Source organism: Ambystoma mexicanum, chromosome 7p (genome assembly GCF_040938575.1).
Source record: "Ambystoma mexicanum isolate Mex_15411 chromosome 7p, UKY_AmexF1_1, whole genome shotgun sequence".
Taxonomy (NCBI): Eukaryota; Metazoa; Chordata; class Amphibia; order Caudata; family Ambystomatidae; genus Ambystoma; species Ambystoma mexicanum.
In genome coordinates, this window is record NC_090939.1 from 3,241,179 (window position 1) to 3,265,539 (window position 24,361).

Sequence of the window (24,361 nt, forward strand, 5' to 3'; positions counted from 1 at the left end):
TCTTAAGATGTTGTAGTCAGGTGGTAAGGCCAAAGCAAGTAGAGGGCCTGAGTCTTGGTGAAGCCAAGATTCTGCGATATTCAAGAGATCCAGATTTTGTTCAGTGATAAGATTGTGTATTTCGATGGCATGGGCTCCTAGAGATCGGGCATTGATAAGGGCGCTTTTGAAGCTGGGTGGTGGCTCGGGCTTAACTATTGTGGTGTTGTTAGGTGGTTGGTGTTGAACCTCCTTGGGCGATCTGTTAGGGGCCTGGGCGGTAGGTAACATTCGTTTTTGATAAGTCTAGGGTAGTTGGAATTGAAACGGTTCCGCGTAATGATAGGGAGGGGGTGATGACAATGTGTTTTGGTGCGTGATCTGAGACGAGATGTTCTGGCACTGCCAACAATAGGGTTGGTATTAGGGTCTGCTGGGAGCTTAAGGGTGGAAGGCTGATTGGGTGCATGGATGAAGCTGGTTGCAAACGGAGGAGTGGATGGCAGGAACGGCGTTGGGCAGGGCATGGGGTGGTGTCTGGGGCATGCTAGCCTAGATAGTCCGTTTCTGTGGAACTGTGCATGGAGTGCTTTCTGGGACAGCGCAGTATGGGAACATGGTGATAAGTAGCCAAACTAACATCACTATGTTTAAAGTGAGGTGAGCCTTTGGGGAAATATGGGTATGGCTATATTTGATATTCGTAGGCTCAGCATATGGTATAATGTTCAGGCGTGGTAGGGCAAAGTGGACTGAGACCAAATAGGCCCTCAGAATTCTGAAGTATCAGGGTATGCTAGGTGCAATATATCAACAGTAGCACAATTATCAGGGCATATTAGGGGCAGTATGTTAACCAAAACATAGAGTCATGGTATTGGCAAAAGGGCAATGCGAGGGTTGGCTAATATGCAATCTAATAGCAGCAACACACATATCAGGGCATATTAGATGCAGAGTGTTTTAGATGCAGAGTGTTAACAGTAGCACAATTATCAGGGCATATTAGGTGCAGTATGTTAACCAAAACATAGAGTCATGGTATTGGCAAAAGGGCAATGCGAGGGTTGGCTAATATGCAATCTAATAGCAGCAACACACATATCAGGGCATATTAGATGCAGAGTGTTTTAGATGCAGAGTGTTAACAGTAGCACAATTATCAGGGCATATTAGGTGCAGTATGTTAACCAAAACATAGAGTCATGGTATTGGCAAAAGGGCAATGCGAGGGTTGGCTAATATGCAATCTAATAGCAGCAACACACATATCAGGGCATATTAGATGCAGAGTGTTTTAGATGCAGAGTGTTAACAGTAGCACAATTATCAGGGCATATTAGGTGCAGTATATTAACCCAAGCATAGAATCATGGTAGTGCAGTAAGTTGGCAGCAACTTAGTTGGTGGGGCATGCTAGGTGTGGCAAGATGATCGGATCAGAGCACAAGTAGAGGCAAGATGATCCGGATCTAGTATCCTTCCAACTCGTGATTTAGATCAGTGGAGGGGTCTGCGTTTGCTGCAGTGGGGCGAGGAGCTGTACCGCAGGGGAACAGTGCAAATGAGACAATTTCCCATGAGCTTAAGGCTTCGGCTTCAGCGCATGCTGCTAGGCTAGGTTATTCATAAGCAATCATTGTACCTACACGAGTTGAGTGATAACAGCGCTATATCATAAAAGGTAGGTAGGCTAGCATGGACTATAAGGTCACAGCCATTGATAACAGGATAAGGCATATAGTGGCATAAAAACAACATGTGCAGAGGGCTAGATAAGTAGCTGAGGCACGTACGAGAGGAAGTTCATACCTTTGCAACATGGATAGGGCCAGTGTCAGTTCTGGGTTACGGCCAGTAGTAAAAGATTGTGATAGACTCCAGATAGTTTTGACGACCTCGCTGACAACTTGTATGATTTGTCGCACAACTCAGCACACAACAGGTGCAAATCAGGGCCTTATCCGTGGGCCTTCCCCGGAAGGGCCGCAGCCGGCGTCTTCCGCCTGCTGGCAGATAGGTGCTATAGAAGTAGGGCTACGTTGCTAGGCAACGTTGTTATTTGCAATGCGAGCGGCCATTTTAGGATCAGGCCACGCGGTCCGGACGAAATGTAGATTGAAATGGAGGTTCCTCACGCTTTAGGCTTCAGAGGGCAGCAGTAAGGCAGATGGCAGGATTGCTATACCAAAGCAATCTGGATGCACACAGTGAGTGCTATCAGAAAGCAAGTGCTCGTGTTCGCAGTATAGGGCGTGTGTATGTAACGAGGAGGTTGCAATCAGATGATAAATGCTGATGTGGATCAGCTGCTGCAGATGGCGTCGCTGCAGCTGGGGAGTAGGGCTCCAGCCCTCTCCATGCATAGGACTCAATTGAAGAAGAGGCGCAAAACAGGGCCTTATCCGTGGGCCTTCCCCGGAAGGGCCACAGCCGGCGTCTTCCGCCTGCTAGCAGATAGGTGCTACAGAAGTAGGGCTACGTTGCTAGGCAACATTGTTATTTGCAATACGGGCAGCCATTTTAGGATCAGGCGTGAGTGGCTTATCCTAGACTTTATGTGGGTTCTGTTATAGTTTTGCTTCCTCCAGTGCAAATGCCAGAAATAGGAAGGGATTCGACCTTGGTGGGGAAATGTTAAGAAATGGTGTAGGTTTCTGGAGGATTGGGATCTCCTGATCTGTAATGGGAGTGTGAATGAGATCTTCATGCAGGGCAGACGTGGGTGAGCCCTCGGGCTAAATCAGTAATTGGTTATATAATTGTATCTAGAGAACTGTTTCAACAATGCTCAGGCATGCGGGTTCATTCAACTTTAAGAAGTGACCAGAATATGCAATCGATCAGGATGGTGGGGGGGAGTAAATTAGGAGCAGAGTCTAGTCACTTTGATGTGGCAGTAAAGCAAGGAGGAAATCGACTAATCAGGTTTGGGAGAAATGGCAGAGACCTGAATAGAAAGTTAAAAGAACTGGTGGTTTATATCCCCAATTAACAGCCATCAGAGATCTGTCTGTCTGAACGTTTCACTTCCCTCTTGTGGGACGTAGATAAACCTGCAACGCCTAACCATAAGTATCTCTTTAACGAAGCAACGTGGCTCCAGAAAAAAGATCTAAGAAAGAACCTGAGAGCCCTGAGAAAAATAAACTTTGATATGACCACCTTCCAGAAGGAAAGGAAGGCTTTGCTAGCTGTATAACAACGTGAGTCAACAGAAAACGAACAGCTCTTAATGGCGGCACCCAGCGCGGTGTGCAGAAGCAGCAGAGCACCGCCTGGGACGCCAGACAGAGCATACAGGGCCCAACAGGAGCCAGGACTGCCTTAAGGACAGTTTAATACTACAGAACCCCACTGAGGGCACACAGCAACCGTAATTGGCCTTGAGAACGACCGTAGGGTCGAAACACGTGTCGGCTGACCTAAACTTGCTCGTCAAGTTCCAAATAGTGTTTCTCAAAAACACATGTATTTATGAAAAAATCACCCAAGAAAAACACCAACAATAAACGAATTAATTCGTAATAACCAGAGTGTTCAAAATATTTATTTCACAAACTCCAAGAAAGATAGCCGGGAGCAACAAACCTCTTTTTTCTAGCTGTATAACAATATTGGAATAAGGCGAATAGAGTCCTGGAATTGCAGAGAGTGAATTGATGCTGGAAACACTGATCTCTAAAAACATTCATAATTTCTGGTCTTTAGTGAATAGAAATAGGTCTGTATAAGGTCTGTATAAGTGTCCTGCCAAAGCAATTGTGTTTCGGAAGACCTGTGGATGAAACATTATAGATCGCCTTTTTGGTAGAAGTACCAATGAAGTGCCAAATCCAGGGTTGGAGGCACCCTGGGCAAAATGTATGTCTTCAGCCATAGTAGCTAAACTAATTTAAAAAGCATCAGGTTTGAGGGCAGCAGGTCCCAGTGGGCTCTCTAATGCTATCCTGAAGGCTGAGGTGGATGCTTGGTCAGTGATTCTAGTCTCCCTTTTCGAAAATTTTGTGGAAAATAAACAGTGTCCAGAGAGCTGGAAGTCTGCTGTGGTGATCCCTATTTTCAAGAAGGGCGATCAAGCGGATCCTAATAACTACAGCCCGATCATCGCCCCTCTTGACGCTGATAGTAAGATCTTTGCCAGAATGGTGTTGCTGGAATTAGAGTCTTGGACAGAGAGTGGTGGGATACTGGATAGGGCTCAAATTGATTTTGGAAAAGGTCTTTCCACTACTCCGAATGTCTTGGTAGTAAACATGCTAAGAGATCAGTCATGGCAAACTAGTACCCCGCCACTGAATGCTGCAGCGAATGATCTGAGCATGGCTTTTGACATGATGAATAGAAGTCTCCTTTGGGCTAAATTAAAGGCATGGGTTGTACCAAGGGGGCTTCTGGCGATTGTGGTACACCTACATGAGAACACCGTGTTCAAGATCAGACTGGATAATCAGGGACATCTTACTCAGCCAATATGTATGGAGAGGGGATAGCGGTAGGGGTGCATACTTGCTCCTTGCCCTTTTATTCTTCATATGGCTGATATGGGTAAGCACTTGAATAAGCAGGGATTTGATAGCCCCAGACATGGTGGGCAAAAATCAGTTGGGTGGCCTACGCCGACGATGTGCTGCTGCTGGACTTTACTCCCAAAGGAATACAGCAATTGTTGTGGACTATGAGTAGATATGCAGCCAAAAATAAATTAGCAATTAATCCATTGCTTGGGAGCTGGATTCGGACCGTCTAGAAGGCAGTCTCTGGAAAAATGTTTTGGGACCTCCTTCTTCTCTTCCTATAGCAGCCCTGCGGTACGAGTTAGGTCTCCACTCCCTCAGGGCTCGCATGGAGTGGAGACTTTTACAACTATATAGCATGATAAAAATGCACATTCTAATGGAAGAGGAGAGACAACGCAACCTTTTCTTGAGAGGGCTGACTCGCAAAGTGAAGTATATCTCGGCAGACATCCCAATAAAAGTGGGGGAACTGATCCAAGAGCCAAATCAAACTAAAAGGCTTTTAAATGAAAAAGACTGGATCAGCACAATTAAGGAAAAGCGATCATCAAAATTGCACTGCAGCTTTTCTTGGTTGGATCAATGAAGGGGGGGGGGCCCTGCCAAAGTACCTGATTGCCTTTCTGGATAGTCAAGGTAGATGGGTTCTGTAAAGGTTTCGGTTAAATGTTCTCCACACGGGAGAAACCTTGGCTTGTAGATCTAGCATAAAACCTATTAAGCAATGGTGCCCTCTCTGTTTGAATGAAATGAGCTTCTGGTTGTTTCCTGGTACGAGAAACATAATGAATTCTGCCTTTGATCGCTTTGTAAATGCTCTGGGGTGGCTGCAGACAGTGGATTTCTGTTATGTTATATTATGTTATTTGGCATTTATATAGTGCTCTATATATCATTGGTATGACCTCAAAGCGCTTGTAGGTTGAACGCCCTCGGGGACCACAGTCCAGGTTAGTCAAGAGAGTACGGTATCGTAGGGTGCTTGCGTGCACTCAATATGTGTGCAGCTGATGCGATTTCCAGCACAGGCTATCCTCAGGGCATGAGGCACCTTTATCTTTGAAATGTATTAAAGTTTTGAAATGGTTAGATCTGTATAAAACATTTCCCTGAGGATAGGTTGTGACCAGTGTGACCCCCAGCCTCCCACTGGAGCTCTGTTAGCCGCCCCTCTGGCAACAAAAGCTGCATCCGCTACTGCCACCCATGACAGGTGCCGCGGAATGAGGGCACCCCATGTAGCACAAGGGTACAGGCCCTTAAGTTAGGGGAGCTGACCCCCAGGATACTAAGGGGGAAGGAGGAACAGAAAGGCACGTCACCCCTCTGCTCCCCCCCCCTTATCTTCGCCTGCTGCTGCCTCTCAGGCACAGCCTGACACAATGGGCTCGGGAGGGGAGCCAAATGGTACTAATTGGTGGGAGACGCCCGCAGCAACACCCCCAGTGTCTCTTCCCCTCTTCAAAGTGGAAGAGAATAATTAGACAAAAAGAAGGGGGGAGGCAGGACGTAAGTGTGATGTGGCTGTCAGTGCCGGCCGGCCAGTTGGTGCCCAGAGCCAGCAGACATATGCATGGCCCCACGCCATATTCTTGCTATATAGGCTGGGCTGCTGGAGCAACCCTGCAGGAATAACACTCTGTTCAGAGTGCATCTGTATCCTGCGTTCGTAGAACACCATTTCTTTTTGTCTTAGGGCTTCCCGCGATTTGCTTTGGAGTGCTTTTTACTCCACTCGAGGTTGGAAGTTCTAGAGAAGGCAGGTCAGAAGCAGCGGCTGCCCGCAGATGTCTCGCTGGGCTTTTCACCCATTCGGGGTTAGGCGCACTAGAGTGTGCAGGGTGGCTGGAAAGTGCCACCGGGGGTGCACTGTGAGTCCAGAGCAGGAAAACATTGGTTTTGGCGCCCGGCAACCAACCCTGTGGGTCGGTGTAGGTGGAGACACAAGCGCTCTCCAAAGAGCAATCCAAGATTGCTGGCTGATTGTGCGCTTAGGCGCTGCAGAGTCATTTAACTCAGCACGGGCAAGAAACAGAACCAACGGCAAGGACAAGAGCCCAACCGGATCACTGTGAGGAAGGCATGGTATCAAATAGTGAAGACAGACACAAGTTATCACAGTTCACAGGTGTTTATTGAACTTCAATGGGTTGGTTGAACGCCCATCTAACCCTAAATCTAAGGATGGGAGCAAGCTACGACCAAATGTATGCAAAAGTAAAGTGTTCAAGAACTGATATGTCAGGATAGATGAGCAGTCGGTTTCCCTTCCCCACGTTTTGAGCACGGGACAAGGCGGCACGTTCGAGCTTCACACACACTCTGGCTTCTCTGCCACGAGGGTACAGTTCAAAGCATAGATATCAGGGCCTTCTGCCAAAGTCTCTTGGCCTGGCGTTACAAACAAGCACCAAAGTTATTTCTTACCAGGACTTTCACATTCATTCAGTTCTCAGGTCCACTGTTCTCCCTGGTTCTCCCGCCTTCAGACTCAGACCCCCTTTTAACACAATCTTAACAATTGGTCTCCCTCAATCAGGCTTGGACCATGGATCCTCCTCATTCGGACTCGGACACCTACAGCACAATGTTCACAATTGGTCTCCCTCGTTCCGGCTCGGATCATGCAATCTCGCTTTCTAAGTTTTCCTCTTTGTATCAAAAATCTAAAAATTTAGACTGTGCAATAGATTTTCCTTAAACCGTCACAGGACCACTTTGATTCACTTAATTTCTCATTCTCATTCTGATCTTTTACTTTTGCTCCTGCCACTTCTTGGCTGGATACCTCACAGAGACCTTCGATTGGGCACACTCACGGTGCCGGAACACTCTGTCTGTCATATTGTATGTTTCTATGTTAAAGTTCAAACATCCATCAGCAATGATGCTTTCCTCACGTCTTTCAACACACGCATTACCAATCTTCGTTCTTGTGCTCTTTATATAATGTTGCCGCTCGCAACCTCGACTTCAATACAGACCGGTCTTGCATCAGTCACCCCAACTCACCAGCTGTGCTGATCTTTCTGGCGCTGCTTTGATACTGGAGCCAAGAATGGTACCACAGCAGCTGCTGCTCCTCCCTGACTCAGTCAACCATGCAGGAGGGCCCCAGGTATCTCTGAAGCTGGTTTCCTGGACTTACGCTTTTTAATCTGAAGGATTCTGGAAAGTGACGGTTTCCCGCCGGAAATGATATGCTATGATTGATGTCAAGGGTATCTCCCTCCTTGACCATCCTTCTTGATTTGCTGTCTTTTTTCCCTCATTCAACTGCCATGTGTTCTTTGCCTGCCTTAGAGTGTGCTTTCATGCTCTGCCTTTTATCTGTGTGGGGAAGCTTAATGGAAGTCAAGTGTGAGTGGTTACCAGTAATTGCCTGACCTTGCATGACCATAGTAGTAGGGCATGTCAGGTACAATGCTCGGTTGTGAGTCTGTTTTCTCCAGAGGCAAGCAAAACAAACACAATTAAACAACAGATGAGTGATTGAACTTTGAAGCCAAGATACAATACCGTGGACAGAGTGGTCCGGCTGGCTTTCCGTGTGAAAGTGTTCGTAAAGGGAAAGGGGGGAGGGGTAAAGTTCCTAAATATCCTATCGGGTAGGATGTGGTAAAGGTGTTACAGGGAGGGGGATACTGTGTCTCACCATCACGTGCCCTACTTCCACTCCATGAAGACCCCTCACAGGTGATCCACCCACACTGGTCTACCACCAGGGTCTGGATCCAAAGGTGATTGCCGTGCCATGGCCACCTCATAGAGAGTCCCCCAGGGACTAGCGGGAGAGACACCTTCTAGTTTCTCAAATACCCTTCCCCTATGCGGTGTAGCTGCATCTGTTTCACAGGGAAATCAGGAAAGGAAATCGACGTTCCCCTTTTCTTTACCTTTCTGGTTTTCCATTGTGAAACAGTAGGGTTGCAGATCTAAGAACCATCGCATGACTCGAGGGTTAGAGTCCTTTCATTGACTTGTCCATATTAAAGGTGAGTGGTCTGTGACAAGTGTGAACTTCCTTCCTATAAGATTGTATCTTCGATGGTGATTGCCCATTTGATGACAAGGGCCTTTAATTCCAACACAGAGTAGTCCTTCTCATGTGGTAAGAGTTTTCCACTAGTGAATAGGATAGGGTCTTGTAATATATCACAAATTTGTGATAACACTGCTCCTAACCCTGTGACAGAGTCATCAGTTTGTAACGCAAATTCTTTCAAAAAGTCTATTACTTCTAGGATTGGGATCTGATAAAAGGTTTGTTTTAAGTTGTTTTAACATGCATCATCCTAATCAGTCCAATTAATCTTCTGGGGTTCAGTGTGTCTTGATTTGTCTGTCAACCTAGCTGTTCTATCTGAGAAATTTGGGATAAACCTACGGTACTAACCAATCAATCCTAGGAATGCCCTAAGGTCTCTTTTGGTCTTAGGCGTGGGGGCATCTAGTACGGCTTTCACTTTTTCAGGTTTGGGCTGAACACTGCCATTCCCTACAAAGAAGCTGAGATTTCATGGACGATTGAGCCAGCTTACATTTGGGTGGATTTGCAGCTAAGCAGGCTTCTCTGAGGGTTCTCATAATAGTAGAAAGATGGAAAAGATGGTCTTCCCAAGTCTTACAATAAATGACTATGTCGTCAATATAGGCCCCACAGAAATCGGAGTAAGGCTGTAAGATCCATAATCCATTGGAAAGTGCAGGGGCCTCATGCAGGGCGAAGGGTGGACTTTGAACCGGAATAGTCCCAGGGGTGTTGAGAAAGCTGTCTTTTCCTTAATATGGTAATAGATGTTTTAAAATCTTCTGGGTGGTGTTGTTCCACGTAGGGAATGCCTTGGGATATCTGGTTGCATAATCGACAATCATAAGGACATATATGTTACCCAGTCTAGAGGTTTCCAAAGGTCCAATAATATCCATCCCAATCCTTGAGAAAGGGACTTCTATTATTGGTATAGGATTTGGAGGGGCAGGCAAGGGAATGTGAATACTGGTTTTCTGACATATTTTACATGTCTGAATAATGTTTTTCATATCAGCATGGATGCTTGGCCAGTAAAACTTCCCACTGATGTGTGCCTGGGTCATAGATTGTCCTAGGTGCCCCCCTGTCAATTGAGAATGTGCCATCTCTAGTACGATCTTCTGTTGGGTTTTGAGGATTAATAACTGAGATTTACTTAGGCCTTCTGTGGATGTTTCCTCTCTATGTAGTAATCCTTGCTTTAAGAAGAAAAAGGTACTCCCCTTCTCTACTCCCTCCCCTTTGGGAATTGCTTCAAGAAAGCCTCAGCTAGGGCTGAATCATTTCGCTGGGCGAAGGCTAGGTCAGGAAAGATGGTAAATTCTTCTTCCCCTTTCTAATCAGTGGTAGATGGTTCATCAGCTTCCTCAAAGTCTAAGGTACCTTGCTCAGTTTCTTCTGGTTCACTTTCTTCTTTAAAACAAAGAAATATAGCACTTTCAAGAATTCCTTGTGCAACTTTGTCCCCATGATGTACCTCAAATGGAATTTCGCCATGGTTCTGTAGGAGAACCTTTATGTCTCCCCAGGTGTTGGGATCTATGATGCCTGCTAGGACATCTAGACTGAACTTCCAGGCCAGGCCAGATTTTGGAGCCATATAACACCCAGGAGGGTGTATCAAAACTAAGTCTGTGGGAATCATTCCCCTTTTCCCTGAAGGGATAGTAGCTTCTCTGCTTCTACAGATATCAAAGCCTATTGATTCTTTCATGGCAATAGAGGGGTCTGAGGCTCTATGACTAAGCCTCTGGAATTTTAGGGTTCCCCAATTTGTTTCAATTGAGTCGCATCCCTCTCCTGACAACACATGTAAGGAAGGCATAGTATCAACAGTACGACGACCACTGTTCAAAGGTGTTTATTGAACTTAAAAAAGGGTTTGAAAAATGCCTATCTAATCCTAAATCTACTGATGGGAGTATGTTATGACCATAAAATAATAATAACGCAGTCCTAGTAGTCTCTTGTCAAAATAAAAGGGCCTATACTAATAAACCTATTGCCAATCCTTACATCTTTATACAAATAGTGGGGGAAACAATGTTAGGAAAAGAAAGAAGTATTCACAAAATTATATGTCAGGATGTTCAGGCCATTGGCCTCCCTTCCCCACGTTTTCAGCACGGGACAAGGCAGTACACTCGAGCTTAGCACAGTCTCTGACTTCTCTAGCAAGAGGATACAGTTCAATCTTTAGCATCAGGGCATTCCATCCCCAAGTCTCTTTGCCTTTCAAAGTCTCTTCATTCAGAGGGCCTGATGCTACAAACAAATGATAGTTATTTTCCTCTTTCATATTTTCACAAGTACTCAATTTCTGAGTCGATTCATTATTCACCTCGGATCCCCTTCAGCCGGGCTCCTCTCAACACAATGTTTGTAAATTATTTATGCATCCAATGTCTCATACGATATTCTTCCTCGGGTGCCTCATGAATCACCCTGGATCCCCCTTTTCGGGCTCAGATCCCCTTCAGTCGGGCTCAGATCTCGGATCCCCCTCAGTCGGCCTCAGATCCCTTTTAACTCAATGTTCTTTTAGTCTCCCTCCAGGGCTCGGACTAATTCCAATTTCCAATATAACTTTACACAAACTTTCTTTAACCAAAATCTTTTAGCTGATCTCCCTTCACTGGGCTTGGACCAACTTACTATACTTGTTCATCAACTATCGAAGACTTTTGAATGTGCACAGGTTTTCCTTGACCCGTTGCAGGACCACTTTGATTTCCCAAATCTTTATCACTCTACACATTTGCCGCCTTTCAGCTGGATACCTAGCACAGACTTTGGAATGAGAACCCATGTGGTGCCGGACCACTCTGTCCATGGTATTGTATCTTGGCTTCAAAGTTCAATCACTCATCTGTTCTTTAATTGTGCTTGTGTCGCTTGCCACATACGCTGCATACACTGTTCTCTTCAGTTTTCACTATACAATGTTGCTGCTTGCAACCTTGGCTTCAAAACAGACCAGTCTGGTATCAGTCTCTCCAACTCACCGGCTGTGCTGACTTCACCGGTTCTGCTTTGTTACAGGAGCCAAGGACAGTACCCCGGCGGCAAATGATTCTCCCTGCCTTGACTATACCTCTGACACACAATGCAGCATTCTTCAGCCTTGATTCTTGGCCTTACGTTTCCTAATCTCGAAGGTTCATGAAAGTAACAGTTTTTTGTTGAAAAGGTCAAGGGCACTTCCCCCCTTGCAATCCTCTTCGGTTTTGCCGTCTTTTGCCTTGTATTAAACTGCCATCTTGGAACTGCTGCTTCCTCATGTCCAGAGTGTGCTTTCATGCTCCGCCTTTTATCCGTGTGGGGAAGTGTGATGGAATTTAGGTGTGTAATGGGCAGTAATTGCCTGACCCTGCCTGACCATTGTATTGGGACATGTCAGGTATACGGCTCGGGTATTAGTCTGTTTTCTCTAACAGTGAACTGTCTGCGAGAAAGTATTCATGTTGGGAAGGGGGGTTAAGTCCCTAAGTATCCTACCTGGTAGAATGAGGTAAAGGTGTTACAGGGAAGGGGATACTGCGTCTTACCATCCAGTGTCCTACTTCCACTCCCCGAGGACCCCTCGTCCAGGTGATCCTCTCGCACTGATTCAGACGCAGGAACTGGATCCAAAAGCAATGGCCTTGTCCTGGCCACCTGGATGCCAGATCCCTGGGGACTAGCGGGTGAGCCACCTTCAGGTTTCTAACCCCAGACAGTACCCAGACAGCCAAGTCCTCCAAGTGATTGGCTCCACGCTTGTGCCATGTACCCTGGCAGGAAGCTTGTGGCTGGACCTGGACCATAAAGAAGAAGGTGCCCTTTAGGCAATTTCTCTCCTCCTGGACTGAGCCACACTCAACTAACAATTTAGATAAATAATTGAGAGTGTTCTCCTAACTTTAACATAATAATAACAATTATTATTATGGTATTTATTGAGCGCAGACCTAGCTTCGAGAAGCAAAAGAGAGCTTTAAAGAGGTATACAACATTACAGAAACTGGAGAAAAGGGTGGGCAACACTTCCCTAATTGAGTTAAAAATAATAAGAATTTCTGAACAAGTTCATCAAAGTTTTCAAATAATAATTCATCGAAGTGTATCAGTAGAGGCCTTGGCACAAGAATGTACAATGAACAAAAAGAAGTTAAGGGAACCCCTTAACAAATGATACGCTCTCGCTGGGCCCTAATTGAAAGTTGCACAAATTTCCATTTGGTTACACATGCTTATGTAGTTTCTGAGTAATAATTCATGAATTCAAAAAAAGAAACTATCCCAATGTCACTTTTATTTCATCATAAAAAGCAATATGCATCCGGTGAGTGTGCAAAAATAAGTTGCCAATGCATTTCGGACTACAATCCATCATCAGAGCTAGACGCTGTTGTGTAAACAATATAATTACACTGCAGTACCATGTCAACATATAGAACCATGTGTCATACAAAAGAAATAAAGATACTGAAAATAATGCATCCAAAAACGTACCCCACAGTACATGAAATTGGCATAGGAAAAAACAGATGAAATTCATAATAACAATAAATTCACATTGACAAGATAGAAAATGGAAAATGTCTCCATAAAACAGAAAATTGGAAAATCGCAGTGTAATTACCTGATTGCTTTAAAAATCTAAGGATATCTAAAGAGAATCAAAATATATGGAGGATTCAATGTAAATATACATGCCATGGTCAGTGGAATAAAATGAACTAGGACATCTGCCATAATGTACAGAATATCTTCACCTGGATATTTGAAGACATCAAAATGTGATGTTGAATTTTTTCATGGCTGCCTGTTGTTGAACAAAAATAGTGAAACAGGTGTAAGAACCAAACTATCCAAAAATGTGTAAAAAGTCTGTTGTGCGACCATTACAAGGTAAAGATCTTAACATGTTCAACTGCTTGAATGCAGCCAGCAAAGAAACGCTTGTGTGGCGAGCATTCTAATTTTTTTTAAATCTGTTGGTTAGTCTGTGAGGCATCGTGATATCACACGCCCACATGCATGATGATGTCACCAACGCCTCACGTCCCGTGAGCCGTGGTACACAGAATGAAAAATAACAGATGACTTTGCAATAGGTATGTTCTAATTTTCAAATAAAATTAAAACAAAAATATGATGTATGGAATACCACACTGATATCCATAATTCACAGTAAGAGACTGCCTTATCCCATGAAAATGGCACAGTGAAACATAATTACATATTGAGATTCACATTGAAATAAATATATATTGTATAGGGGTACCAGACCCCCTCTGCCCTCAAACTGAATAAAGATAACATGATAGTGTTGCAAAAATCAGAATTATAGTGCTTTTTGAAGGAAAAGAGTACATAGGTGGCAACATATAGTTTTGGGGTCAGAATGACTCAGAAAGTGAAGGGTGCCTCAGGTATTACACACACACATCATGAATATGTAAAGATATATTCTGGAAACTGGATAGAAAAGGAGTTATGCTCAAAGGTAAATACAAACTCACCATTGGTAGCAAGGCTGAAACAGACTGAGAGACTGACATATTTTTTAAAATGGATGACTAATACAAAATGGCGTTGTGAGGCCAGATGTGCAAAGCCCTGACTCATGCAGAATGGTGAATATTCTTTGGCAACATTTTAATGTGAGATAAGCACATCTGGTATGATATATTTCAAATTTTTTGACAAGAAAAGCACCCATGATTGATAGTAGATCATATAAGGGCATGGGCAACTTACCAATTAGACAGAACAACTGCTTACTTGGCAACAAATACGATGAGCTCATGAGATTTTCCACAGTATGAGCCGCCAATTAAATTTGGCAGGACCTCGAGAAGCAGGAGTTGAAGGATAATTAATTATGTTTAGATGAGTCTATAATAAGCTTAACATTCAGTTAGCCAGGGCTTGCCAAGAGTGACTAATATGGACTTGGTGAGCGACAGGCAAGCCACCTAATCAAAAGGACAGGGAGGGCTTTTCTCTGACTATATAAGAGGGGATTCCAGAATGTTGTGCTGTGCTGCTACCAGTGTCTTTTGAACCTGTACTAAATATAACTGTGAACCTGTGCCCGGGAGTCCATTCTCCCCTTATTCCTGTCTCCAGTGTCTGAGTCCACAGATGTCAGAAAGCTTGATCGGATGGAAGAGGGCCCCCATGTACACATTGCGTCCGTGCAAAGGGACCCTAAAGATCTTTCAGGGACAAGAACCCAGACTTATGCTGACATGCTGACAGAGATGGGGAGATGTCCCCATGGCTTTCAGCATGATAATGACTCGCTTTGACATCTGTGGACTATGGTATGGATCGTGGGGGGCAGAAGCAAAGAGAGAAAAAACAAAACATGTTTTATATATACATATATTATATATATTAGTTGTGGTAGTCTACATAAGTAATGGGGTGTATAAAAGTAATGTTTTATTTTAGAAAAAACAAATAGTGTTGTAAGTGAAAGTGAGACAAAGAGCGTTTGTGTGATGAAGAGCATCTGAAAGCCTGGTTTCCTACCTTAAGTAAGGTCTAGAAGAAGTGATTACAAAACCCCAAGCATGGTAACTAGGCAGCACATAAACAGGTTTATGATAGATGATGACTTACACTCCAATCAGAGTATTTTTAGGGGCAGAAATAAGGAATAAAGTGCTGAGAATTAATGTAGAAAGGTTGACTAGTCTGTCTGTCTGTTATGTGTCTGTTTTAAATTAAGATGTTGAAGAGTGGCAATAAAAAATTGAAACAAATTCCAGAAATTATATTATTTATTTAAGAAAGATGATTTGTCACCAATCCAAAAATAGACAGGCAGCCATTGATGCAGTATGCTCACATTTGCCCGTTTGAGATGTTATAGAGAAAAAAAACAGGGGAAAGAAAAACAAATGTGAATACTTTGTACCCTGGAGGCGGGCGATGGTAGCTAGAGTGTTAATTTTTATATACCTACATAGTTGACCGTTAAAAGAAGCCAAAAAGCTTTGAATGATAGGAAATTGCCAAGTGCATCATAGAAACAACAACAAAAGAAGAATTGCACATAAGGCTTTTTTTTTGCTGATTACACCAGCATAGTTAAAACAAGAAAAAGTAATTAAAATGAGTTTTTAAGGTAAAGTCGATGCCAGATTCCTTTTCTCCAGCAAAAAGTGAAGGTAATGTGATATATAGCATGTTAAGAAAAATGCATTAGGGCAGAGACATGAGCTATTTTGAACGTGATGTGCATAGGTGGCAGAAAGCCAGCGGCAACATAGACCAGTAAAATATGTTCAAAGCCACGCTGCTGGGAGCAGCCAGAATTCCTTTTCAAAGTTAGAGATAACAGTGACACAGCCAAAAGAATGATTAATAAATTGTGGGGAAACAAACATAAATGGTTTATAGTTAGAAACAGGGATAATCCTGTTGAGTTAATCCAGTTGAACCAGTCTGCACAGAGAAGTAGCAAGAATCTGTTGACAAATATTTTTCGTAAAGCTGTGGGTGAATTAGGAAATTATTTGTATGTGCATTCACATTGAAAACAGGGAAAAATACATACAATGGTATGAGGGGGCGATTGAAGCAAGTAACAATCAGTTATGATGGAGCTAATATGTGTATAAGTGTGTAATGCACATGTTTAGTGATTTGGTTGTGCAGTTTTGAAAAATTCTGAGTAAATTGACAAATGAGTAGGCTTTGAGAAACAGCATTCTTTCATGAAATTTGTGTGTGGTTATCAAAACCAGATACTAAGAGAAGCGCTGGATTGGATTATTATGTTTTGGGGCTAATTAAACCCCTGGTTGTTTAGTCAAGATAGGGTGTGTATTTTGAAGAAATTGTTGATTTTTGACAGGAAATTTATATGTGGTTGAAATATATTTTTGAATATACTGTTTAGAATGGGAGGCTGTTCCCAGTTATTGTATATGAGTGAGCTGGGGAGACCCCATTGAGTCACTGTGTAGGGTCCCACAAGTAACTACCCATTGTAAAGGGGATTGTTGGTTATTTCTGGGATTGGTGTTTGATGCTTCTTTGATGAGCACACACTGGATCGCCCCAGATTTGTTGATTTTATGTTGGACAAATAGTCATTTTTTGTAGATGATGGATGGGACATTTGGAAAGAGCACGGTTCCTGAGGCGTATATGAGACAATTGCACAGATGAGGAAAAAAGGGAAAATGTTTTGCTTAACAGGTTTTCAGTGTGCTTTGAAAAGAAAGACAGATTACAAATGAAAGCACAGGAGAGTGCTCTAGGTGACCAGAATGGTGACAAAAATGGTAATTGGGAATAGAGAGAAAGCATGGGATATGCACTATTATACAATGTAGAGTCATGTGATGTCATACGTAAAAATTCAGGCATGTGCACCAGGGCCAGAGCAGAGTGGACAGTGTTTCCCCCTCTGCATAAGTATACCCATAATATAGAGGCATTTGAAGAGACTAACAAAAAAGTATGAATGTTTCCAGCATCACGCAAATTGTGAAGCATGGCGACGAGAGTATAAATGCAATTATGAGTGCAAATTATATTAAAAAGTAGGTTAATGTAATAGTGGGTGACATTAAACTAAGCACAGCGAATATTTATAGTGAATAACAAGACAAAACACCTTTTTGGGAAAATATTGGGAAGGCATGTATTCATGCAAAAATTTGTATTCAGAATGAGGAAGCACTGGGTAACAAGGAGAAGTGCTCGCAATGCACACTGGGACTAAGGTCACACCAATATGGCAATGGGCATGATATATTTAAACAGTTGTATTGAGAAAACAATCGGTCAAAAGAGCATTTTTTATAGAAACACACACCCTCATTGGGCTGACTTCTAAGTATAAAGAGTCCACTATTTAGGTGCTTTGCAGGGTGTGTTAAATTAAAATGTATTTATGGATAAGTACACGCAGGCTGAGCACTGATAAAGAAGAATGAGGGAGGCTTAGCACAATTATTGAAGCACAACATGGATTATTATTATATGTGATGAATTGATTTATTGGGAAAAATAAAATAGAAATTATTACGGTTAGAATCTCTGTCATGATATGTTTATAAGGAGAGGGGAAGTAACACCGATACATACAGACAAGCACACACATGCACAAACACACACACACACACACACAAATGCACACATGCACACACACATGCACACACACACACCCACACTCACATGCACACACACACACAAACACACACATGGACGCGCAGGCACACACACACAAACACATGCACACACACACATACACACATGCACACACACACACACCCACACACACATGCCCATACACATGCACACACACATGCACACAAACACGCACATACACACACGCACATGCTCACACACATGCACGTGCACACACACACACACACACACATGGCCACATGCACACCCACATATGCAGGCACACACACTCACATGTACACATGATCTTGTGGAAAAAGCAGGCAATCAATGGATTGCTGGCTCAATGAACACAAAACACACACATAGGTAGTCAGAAGAAGGAATTCAATACTGCAATAAGAACACAGACACATACATACAGGATGATTTTGCCTTTATATTGGGAACACCAGTTAAAATATTATGTTTTTCTAAAAGTATGATATAAAATAAGTTATATTTTCTTTTTTTTAAGAGGATGATGATCCACTTGCTTATATTCAGCAGCACTGAATTCTTGAATCGCACAAGCCTAGATGAAAAACAGTGGCAGTATTTTATCATATTTTATGTCAGGGATTGCCTGGGCAGGTGCAGAGGCACTTGAGAAGCAAGTGGCAATGAAAGCAAAACCGTAACCTGAGATACAGTTGACTATAGTGCATCACTGTCGGCTGATTACAGGAGAAGAATAAGAAGAAAGATGATGCTAGTAAAATTGAGGAAGCCAAGTTAGTTCAGAAAAAATGGTAAATTATGCCATAGAAAGGGGCAGCATTGACAAGTGGAGAAGGACTTGGGATACAGCAAGCAGCAGGTACATCACAGGCGAATAATCAGAGCCAAATAAATCAAGGAGGGAATGGGTTTGTGCCACGAATCAGAGGAAGAGGAGGTGGTTTTCAAAATTAGCAAGGTGGGTTTCAGAATATGCAGAATGATAATCAGAATGTGCAAGGAAGATTTAATCATGGGGGGCTAGTTAGACAGAGTCCTCCTGGGTATTGGACATGTGGGATGACAGGGCACATTGCGCACACATGCGGGAGCCAAGGATATGTACAAAATGGACAATTCTCAAAAGGGGGGACAGTTTATCCTCCAGCATATAGCTCACAAGCTAGGGAAGGGTTTGCCCACGATCAGACATTGTATCAGATGAAAGCGCTGAAAGTGCAACAGGTACACCAGCTAGAGCAAGTGCAAATACATCTACTACAGGGGCAATTGCAACAAGCCCCCATGAAGATTTGGCAATATGCAAACACAGGATAGGTATTGGCACCCCGAACAGGAGGTGCCGCTATGGTAGGAGGAAATCCTTTCACAAGAACAGGGGTATGCATGCACCCACAATAGGACAGATCACATGATGACTTGATGTGCTCAGAATTATCCGTGACACTAGGCCCCAAGAGGAGCCAAGGGTTAATTTGATGGTAGGAGGCAAAAACTTTGCTTTGTTAGTGGACACTGGGACTACACGTCCACTTGTGTATAGGCGCGTTACAAATGCCATATCATATCATATCATATGTACATTGGAGGAAAAGTATTCCATGGTGGGAATTGCAATGCATGCTTAAAGGTTCTTTGGAGCTACAAGTTGAGTTCCTTTTTATAAATGAATTGGCAGTCTCTATGGGAGAATGGGACATGACTGATCCTTTAATTTTTGCAACAGACACCGGTTAATATTTTGGGAAGGGATTGGATGACAAACCTTAACATGATGATTTTATTTATTGACCAAGGGATAGCGTGTTCCACTCCTGGAATACATTATTTGAACGCAGGTGAATTTACACTGGCATTCACAGGGTAAATGGCTCTGCAAGGTGTTTCAGTAGAGCCAGAGGTTTTTCCTATTATGAGGTGAGCATTCTATTAACCTGGCCACCTGGCTTAGTCGAGAGAATGGTGAGAATACCTGATGAATTCTTGTTTAGACCACAGATACCTATGGAAAAAGAGGGGGGATAGACTATCCCTATAGAATTAAAAGCTGCCATGGTGCAAAAGAAAATGGCAATGCTCGAAGGAATGGACAATGAGAATAGACCATGTAGGACAGTGATAGCACTCAAGGAGGGGCCTATGTTGATTGACGTCACTGATGACAACATATTTAAACAAGACTCAACAGATGATGAAGTGGTCTTTTTTAGGATCATCACACAGTGAAAGAGAAGAGGGAAATCTTATAGTGTGTGGCAATGATGCAGCAGCGCTCAGCAGAATTTCATGAAAACCTGGAGAGACTGCCAAATGTCTTGTGGATCACAGGCCCTTATGACATGGGTCTAGTGAAAGGAATAAAAGAACACACATGTAAGGGATTATAATATGACCAAAATGAGGGTTTGTGTTATGATTAGACTGATTAATGTAAGATAATAAAACATTGTTGACCTTAAAAGCACAGGAGTAAGAAGCTCAACACTAAGAGATTGACGACAAATTCAGGGCGTTAAATAAATTAATTCATTTTAAAAAAATGAGAGAATGAGTGATTGAATAGATGAATGTATGAATATTAAAACAGCAAAAGACGCAAGTGAATAGAAGGTACAAAATAAAGGAACAAAGAATTATATGATATGGCATTTATAACGTGCCCATACACAAGTGTTTCATATAACACTCTATAACATTATGAGACAAGGGTGATGGAGGAAGGTCTGGATCAAATACCAAGATTTGAAAACATTGAGCACAATGGATGATGCTGGCTATAATTGAGTAGACTAGTGTATTTTGATGAAAATAAAATGTGACTAGTGAAATGCCAAAAGGGGTATGGATGGCCAAGATTGATCTAACAATATGAGAAAACCTTTAGTAGAACTGAACAAAAGAACATATGAGAGTAATTAACAAAAACATTGTTTGTATGTATGTATATGATGATGTTGATTTATGTTTTACAGGTGAAATTTATTGTAATTTTTGAGAATGAGAAGAATATCTACATGGCCTTAGTGGAGTAAAGCAATATAATGGGGAAAAAACATTATATTATGACAAAAGTAAGTATTAAGTGAACAAGTAGAGAAGGAAAGGGTAAGTACTGGTTCACACAGCAAGTGTGTGAACAAACTATTGATCAGTATTAGGAGTAAGAGGACCCAGGTGAGTACAGAAAAAAGGCAGTAAGGGATACAGTCTTTTAAATAGATAGCATTTTTACCAAGAAGGGTGCAAACAGGTGTGAGCACCGAATAACATATAGATGTGAGTGGCCATATCTAACAACCAGAATAAATAAGACCTTTGGATAGAAGGCTGAGTAACCTTTTTTTAGTTTTGGTAACAGAGAAATGCCAAATAGCTGCATTTGGCAGTGCATAAGGTTTTTGAGGATGGGCAAAACGGTGTGTGCATATATGTTACATTCACATGTATTTAGTAGGAACAGTGCTGGGTTCCCAATGACATGGGTAGGGGAGATTAGTGCAGGTAGGATGATGAAAAATGTTAATTATGTCTCAACAGAATAAACACAGCACAGAAAGAAGAAGACCGCAGTCCCACGCCATCAAAGTACAGAAAACATTTTCAGCATAGCAGAAAAGCATAGCAGAAAAGATTGAAACACATGATATGTATGGAAAGGTCAAAAGAGTTTAAAATGTGTACCAACGTGCCTTTGGGGACAGAAAAGTAGGCCTACATTTCTGTGGGCTGAGAGTGCCAAAAGATGACCTCAGTAAACATTTTTGAGCAAAAGAAAAGAGCAAAGCCCCACGCTAGGGAAATGCCTGACCACTCTGCTAGTTCCAATATGACTTTCCCTCTATTTCAGTTTCCGCAGGGAGCAAGAATCCATAGAAGCGTCTTCTTCTTCTTCAGCTACGGATGAACCAAGAAGAAAGAAGAGGAGCGATTGAAGAAAACACATCCTTTTTTCGAAAAATGTTTAAATTTGTCATGTGGTCTGTTTTGTCGTTTATTATTTTATCGTAAAGAAGGAGACTACATGACTCTTTGGTTTGAGAATGTCAACCACAGAGGAAATGTTTCCATTAGTGCACTTTGCAGTTGTTCGAAAAAGAAAGAAGCCCATGAAAAAATAGGGCAATGCCAGCAAAAGGCAAAAAATAAAAATGTTTTATACACTCAGATCGCAGCCAAGCCCCGGTACTAGCCAGTATGTATGAGGTATACACGATACAAGAGGTGCTAAAAAGAGAGAAAGGAGTAGCCATCCTAGTATATTAGAAAAAGAGAAAATGCAGTAGAAATTGTTAAAGGAGGCAGGAGCGTTTAAAAGAAACACATAGCTTTTAAGGTTTGGGTTTGAGGAGGAAGTATTGATGATAAAGATGCACTTATTTTTCAAGAAACTAATTCAATTTTATATTACAGATGGATGAGAGATACCTACACACCAGGTGATTGATGGCAACCGATTCTGGGAGCAGGGAGAAAAGGTCGAGGGACCCAGACAGATGCAACTACTTTTGGAAGTTTGTGTTCCACAGAAACAATTGAAAGCCCCCCTTTTTCTGACTATTCAAATCAGAAAGACTGAGAGTTTGAGTACTCTGTGATGTAAAAACAATTAAATAAAAAGGACGGCCTACGTACTAAGGGGCCTATAAACTTGCTGCAAAGCAGCTCATATGACTAAAAACAAACAAATGGACTAAAAAAGAAGAAGGTCCGTGGATGCAGAATAAGCTAAAACAAGATGAATCGGGTGGAAGGTGAAATCAAGACCATTACTTTGGCTGTAGCGGTCACCCACGCTGTCTTTTGTCCTCCAATCAATCTTGACCACCAGAGATCTTCTTCAAAACTGTAAACTTCAGGACCTCGAGAAGCAGATACGCATTGGTTCTTGGCAGGAGTTGAAGGATAATTAATTATGTTTAGCTGAGTCTATAATAAGCTTATCAGTCTATGTGACAGAATCACTTAGAGTTATTCAGCCTATGCGCAACTGATGGCTATCCTGTGGGTTGAGTATTTGAAATTTCCAGAGTGTTGGCTTTAGCTAAACAATGTCATGCATTCAGATTCCTATTCTGAGGCTGATCTGAATGATTGGAAACTGAAATAAAATCAACAAATGGAGATCTGTTTCTATTGCGCTCAACTTAATTTTTAATTTCTCCTTAGATGTGTAAGTTTATACCATGAGTATATACCTTTGATTGGTATTAGGTTTCTCTTACAAACTTGCAGTTTTAAAGTGACCTTCAATTTGTCATGCAATATTGCAGTTTTTAATTTAACCCTCGACACGTGTTTCTCCATCTGTGGATGATGACTGTTCCTCAGGAGGGATCAGTCTTAATTTTGACTTTTGTTCGAATATCATTATTATAGGTTTAGCGTTCAATTCAAAAACAGCTTGTGAAAAGTCTGAAGTTACTGGGTTGCATTTACTTCCCAGAGTTCGTGCTTAGTACGGCGTGGTATTTTGTCCATGAATTTTCCTATTCTGATTTTCAATGGTGTTCGTAAATGCTGTGGCATGATAACCAGTCTATGTGTCAGTCAGGCAGGGCTTGCCAAGAGTGACTAATGTGGGCTTGGTGAGCGACAGGCAAGCAACCCAATCAAAAGGACAGGGAGGGCTTTTCTCTGACTATATAAGAGGCAAAGCCAGAATGTTGCGCTGTGCTGCTACCAGTGTCTTTTGAACCTGTATTAAAGATGACTGTGAACCTATGCCCGAGCATCCATCCTCCCTTTATTCATGTCTCCAGTGTCAGAGTCCACAGATGTCATAAAGCTTGATGGGATGGAAGAGGGCACCCATCTACAATATATATATACAGATACTCCATTTTACGGATATACGCTAACATGGTGATAGTCACAGATCGTAGTGGAAGCTACCTAAATCGTACAGTGAAACAATCTAAGGTTGGAAAAATCAGGACCAAAACCTTCTATTAAGACAAACACATCATAACTAAACTGGTTACAGTGGTTCTTGGCATCATATATAACACATGAAATTGCTCTCTTCATTGATGCCTCCAGGGACCATGGCATCAAGTCTCTCGATCCAGAAGGTTTCCCTCTGGTCTAGTTTCTTAGCCACATCTTCATGTGAATTGCGCTTAATGATCGTTTCTACTATCTGGAAGTGAATTTTAATCTTTTCTCCTGTTCTTGGATGATTAATTATATTTCCCTTGGTTACAAAACTGCAATTGCTGCAATGCAAGCATGCAAAAGTGCCTGTGCGTGTTGTCATAAGTTGTTTCCTTTCTGATCTTATCTTAACAAGGTGGTCTCTGAAATGAGTACTTCTTTGATATGCAAATGTAGGCAAATCTTGAAACAGATGCTCTACCCTCGAGTCACAAGTTAGAGTTTTTATAGCCCCGGGCTAAGAATTTGTCTCCCATTTTCTTGATTTCATTAGCATATGCTTCAGGATCACTAACAATTCTTCGGACACGTAACATTTGGCTCAATAGTAAATTTTTAATTAGGCAGGTTGGTGAAAATGTAGTCTATGTAATAGATTGTTCCGGTCTGTCTCTTTGCGAAAAATGTTAGTGGTTTATCTGTCATTCTGTACCTTGATTTCAACATCTAAAAAATGTAAACAATCCTTAGATGACTAATTTGTGAGTTTGATATGAGAGTCTATTGTGTTCATGTAGGAAAATAATCCTTCCAAGCT